Source organism: Drosophila teissieri, chromosome 2R (genome assembly GCF_016746235.2).
Source record: "Drosophila teissieri strain GT53w chromosome 2R, Prin_Dtei_1.1, whole genome shotgun sequence".
Classification (NCBI taxonomy): domain Eukaryota; kingdom Metazoa; phylum Arthropoda; class Insecta; order Diptera; family Drosophilidae; genus Drosophila; species Drosophila teissieri.
In genome coordinates, this window is record NC_053030.1 from 15,199,437 (window position 1) to 15,205,187 (window position 5,751).

Sequence of the window (5,751 nt, forward strand, 5' to 3'; positions counted from 1 at the left end):
AAGGGAAAGTAGACCTGCGATTGCCGCGCTCCTGCTCCAATTAATAAGCGATGGAGAGAGGTCCTGGCGGTGAATGGCGCCTTTACGGCACAGTCCGCTGCCTCGCGTCGTAAACTACAATGAAAATGAAAATAAAAATAAAGATGGGGATAAAACTGTTGCGCGCCAACGCAGCCTTTTGTCCAATGAAATAGACAAAGTAAGTCGCTTAAGTCGGTCGCTTCCTCTACTTTCACCCTGTCTCCCCCCCCCCCTCCTCCTTCTCCTCCTCCGTCATTCAAGGGTCCTTTCCCTTTTCCCTGCCGCTTTGGCTTTTACTTTCTCTGCCGGTCGTTGCGCTCGTTCCGCTTCAGTGCAATTCAAAAGCGCAGTACGCGTGTGCCCGTGACTGTGTTTGTGTTTGTCTGTTTGTGTGTCTGTGTGTATTTGTGTGTGGTGGTCGTGGTGTCCTGGGCCATGCACAAGTGTGTGTGCCTGAGTGTGTCCTTCTGATTGTCTTCCACCTAACGGCTAAAGTGTGATGCTCCGCTTCGCTCTGCTTCTTCTCCGTTATGGCATGCATCAAAGCGAATTTTCATTCCATTTTGATTTCCAGAGCGCCAGGATTCCGGGTTGTTAGGGCTGGAAAAACAATAAAACGGTATGAAAACTAAGTTAATTTAGAGAGTTTGTGTGAGGCACTTACGAAATCCTCTCTTTAGCTTACAAAAATGGAGCAAAAATTGCATACCCGATGGACACAATTGTATGATATAATATGATATAATAAGTAACTTAAGCTATGAGATCGTGACTTGTGCGTTAATCATTTATTCCAAAAATAAAGGCTTTTAGGTAATTCCAATGTTTCATCATGCTATCCAGCACAGACATCGTTTGTTTTTCATTTCCCCCGGAAAAGCCTAATCAAGCGCAAAAACAAAGATATTTTTGGTTTGCCCGAGACCTTCGGCTGGGTCCGAAAATGTGGATACGCCGCAGCTAAACAGTTTAATCAAAATGCACATAAATTGTGGAGCTCAGCAGGAGTTGGGAACCAAAAACAAAAAAAAAACCAGGCCACAAACGTGGAATATGGGCAGATTTTTTTTGCCATTCCCGCGCTCGCTTAAGTGGCCAATTGTTTGGCGTTTATTGCCGCAGCGTTGATGATGCCACATTATGCATTGCTGGCCATAAATTTCACGGACCCGTTCGCGGAAATCGTTTATTCGCATTATTCGCAAATTGACAGGGACAAGGACACCTAATTACTCCCTGCCGAGCACTTGAGCCTGAGCATCAGTCCATCCCCATCGCGCACTTCATTCACTTCATTTAAGCCCGGCTGCCAATTTGCCGTTGACAAAAATGCCACGCAGCTAGACAATTTTTTTCAATTTCGCGTACGTTTTCCCTCGGGCAGCGAAGAATCTCTTCTGGGAGAGTCAGTCGCACTTACGTGCGGTGCATACAAATGAGCGGAGGGTACATAAATTGTTCTGGTTTTCTGCCAGCGAGGAGATTTGGGTGCGGATTAAGTGATAATAGTAATATAAATCAGTTGGCACATGGACCCACTTAAGGGTTAGTTTGGCAAAGAATCCATCAAGTTGGGCACTTAAAAGAATAAATCAATTTGTGGTATATATTTGAATATCATACATATATTCATTTGAAACTATGATTTTGTAATCGTTTATGGAACATATTTGTTTAAGGAAAACAGATATAGCCAAAAACAGGAACATCTCTTACGCATTTTCGCGACACACTCAAATAGACATGCGGATGCCACACGCGTAATTTGGCAGAGGTGTTGGGGGGCATGAGGAATAATAAGAAATGTGGGCGCCATAAGTGAGTGGAGCCAGCGACTCCTTCGCATAAGCCACATAACTCTCATACTAATAACCCCGACTACTGGCAGCCAGATACACGTGCCACATGTGCGCTGATGCTGATGCCGATGCCGATTGCGTTACGTTTGATTCAAAATTCATGTCATACAACGAAAGTTGTGACGGAACTAAGTATACTACTGGCATTTCCTGGGAATTGTGTGTGTGTGCCCAAGTGAATGCCGCACGGAATTAGCCGAAGAGCAAATTCAGATTCACATAATTTTCCCTGGCTCTGGGCAAATGTGGCGTGCAAATACTGTAAAGGCTCGAATCCGAATCCAAAAATCGAGAAGTCACAAAAAGGTCAAGTGTAAAAAACAAACACAAATACGCGGCAGAACTGGGAAAGGGGAAATCACCGGGAAAATCGCTCTATTTGTCTGGCATAATTGCAAAAGGCAGAGATGAAAAGAGTGCCAAAGTAAATATTTAAATATTAGCAGGCGATGGCAGGGAGATACCATTAAAAAAAGGACCTTTATTGACCCAAGCCAAAGGTATGCCAACGGCGATTTGCCCTCAATTCCCATGGAATGAAAATCTACTGGTGTGGTATGAGGTGTTTATGCTGGAATTTCCCTTTTAGGCCCACGGCCACACCACGAAAGTTTGCGTCCATCAAGGATAATCTGCAATTTTGCAATCGCTTAAAGAGCAATTGCCAAGTTTTGCCCAACAAATCGCTGCCAACAACTATAAAAACTTTCCACTGAAACCGGAATTGAATATGAATCCTGATCATCGTCGCTGTCAAAGCGAAAAAAAGTGAGAAAAAACTGGGTCTGCTCAAAGGCGAGGTTTACTGCATCAGCTGCTGCCTCTGTGATTGAAGCTGAAATTCGGCATTTTGGGTGTCTTTTTTTGTACGTCCTCTTTTCACTTGGCTTTTATAAGCAGAAATTGCTCAATTGAAAGCGAGAACGGCAGCAGCCACCCACCAACCAACCAACCCACCAAAGACGACCTTTCACTGAAAAAACGGAAAACTTTTCCTTTCGGAAATAGAAAAGTTTTCGTTTTCACCGAAAGCGTGTGGGGTTGTATAAAATAGAGGGAGGCACGTGAGCGAATTTTTCGCGAAATAAAAATTCCTAGTTGAAATCTAGCATCGCAGTCAGGGAATTAATTAAAATTGGTAATCATAGACATGCTTGCCCTATAATTTAATACATTGAAGTAAAATACTTCAGCATTATTATCATTATTTCCCACAAACACATCGTGATCATCATCGCTAGTCACGTTTCTCGCACCCATGGGGATTATATGTGTATCCTCGGCAGCGAAGGAGCAACAATTGAAGTATATGAAAACGTGCTGGGGTGCAAAATGAAAAAAACGCGAAACATATAAAAAAAACTGAATAAATTTAACTTTCCCCCACTGCAAAAATCAATATGGAATCTTAGCAATCGTGGGTAGCGTTTGCCGTTGAAAACATTGAAAATATTTATATGACCGTAAAAGAGGGTGCAGCATTGCAATAAATAATTGCAAGACGGGCCGAAATTAAATGACTTTCGAGTTAATTGAGGGAAGGGGCGGAAGTTGCAGGGGAAAGCGGATGGAGCAGGTGGCAGCTACCGCACGAGATACGATTCGGGGCAAGGAGGCAACAAAAACAGTTGCCAACAGCTCGGCCGGGCGGAAACGGAAATGAGTAGGGAATAACTGGAAGGCAGGGCGAGAAAGAAAGCGGAAACGGCGCAGAAACTGAGAGGGGCATTTCACGAAGCAACAGTTCAACTGTAAAGCATTAAATGAAAATGAGGCCCACAGCAGAAGGGAAGAGTGGGTAGGAGTGAGTGGGAGTGAGTAGGAGAGCAGGAGGCTCAAGGACGAGCACCCGTAACAAGGACGCAAGTCTCTACCCAACGTTATTTGTGTGTAGCTGTGGGCAAACAACGGCCAACAACGGCCGACAACGTACAAGCCCAGTTAGTAAGCAAAACATGTTAGCTTGTGTCAAGTCAGAGACGTAGCTGAAAAGAAAAAAAAAGCTGGGAAAATGGATGCGAATAACGAAAACCGAACGCTTCAATGCCGAATGAGTGAGTATCGAGGGTGGGGAAAACCTGGAAAACCAAACCAGAAAAAACTGGAGAGACCGCAGCTGCTAAGCCAACTATTGCCGAGGAAAAGCACTTCAAAGAAAGCCTGTCAGTGTGCATGACTGTAATCCTTCCAAACCGTTCGTAGCCGGAAAAACTAACTAAGTCATAAACAACAACTTGAGAAAAAGTAAAACCGAGCCAAGTGTAAAATAATTACCAAACGTTGGGGAGTGAAAGAGAGAATAAAGCCTGTCAGCAAATCTGATGAACGCAAAACCGATTTTAGTTATACACAATCAACATCGTTCGCAAAGTTCTTTACACATTTATTTCTCATTGAATATTGATGGGTGTCAACCACTTCCGTTCTAAAGTTGCAGGTTATAAACTTTGTGTTATAGTTACGTTACAAGCTGAAACAAACTTTTATTGAGATAAATAATGTTATGAAAATGTTAAATTAAAATGTAAATTTTATAAATAAACAGTTCAATCAAACAACAAAGTTTATAGAGAATATATCGTACTTGCAGCAATACTTGTAGCCATACTTTAAGATATTTTGGCTACGCATCTAGTTTTGGTTACTTAACAACCAGGATGTGCCTTAAATCCATATCACAGTCGAAACAATTGCTTTGGCAGCCACAAGAGAAGCGTCCAGAGGCGTTGCCAGTGCCAACTTTTGGACGGCTGCCAGCATGATGTTCATTTGCGGTGCACCACATGTGGCATCATCGTCCTCGGACAGGCCCGATTCCTGCCCTCCAGTGGCTCTGCTTTCTGGCGGAGCGAATCAGACCAATCAATGCCCAAAGGCGTTGTGACAATGAATGGTCGCCGTGATTTTCGGCCCGTGGCGAGGAGGAGCCATCAGGACGCATTAGGAGCCCGAGGAGCACGTGGTTAGGATGGTGACGTGGAGCGTGTTGCTCAGCGGAAGCACTGCTGGATTGTAAGTGCTTCCGCCCTCAGCAGGCAACATATGAAATCAATAACCGAAATAATAAGCTGGGAAGGGACTCGGCGGCCATGCCACACACAAGGTGTGCGAGTGTGTGTGTGTGTGACAGGTCAAGGAAGAGGAGGAAACCGAGCGAGCGAAGATTGTTGGCAGGCTGTCAATAACCAGATCCTTATCCCGAGTTGGCCCCATTTCTCGCACCGGATGTTCCCGCAAATTTTACACATAATTTCAGCAGGAAAACAGAAAGCGAAAAATATTTTTGGCAAGAAAATCAATAAATTCATATGGGCCACTTGAGTGGCAGCACAATGGATTAACCGAAACTGCTTTCATGTTGCTGCTAATCGGAGCTGAGATGAAAATGCAACGCTTTTAACTTGGCTTTAGTTTGATGTTTTTTTAAACCGCATAAACTTCAACACAAACGAGGGTGCATTGAAACCAATCTTTATTTTTATTAGAAAAGAAGAACTTATAAAATGTTAAGCTCAGATTTTAGAATGACTAGAATAAGTCAAATGTACTTACAAAAATGTTTAAGAAATATATTTAGGCACCTTTATCATTTATACATAGGATTTAAAAATGTATAAAAATTAAATGAAAATATTTGTAGTTCAAATGTTGTACCCTGATTATTTTCGGTGGGAAAAACTTGAGCATTTCTCTTAGTGTTGAACTAAATGAGTTCTGCTTGCTGCCAGCGGAGTCGCCTTGGCCTGCCACATTTGTTAATTACTTTTTGGCCATAGACAGTTTCGTGCTGACCTCAGCGCAAACTTGCTGAGTGAGGCAGTGGAGCTCCAGGGCTCGGGCGCCACCCGCCCCCAGCTTATCTTATAAATGA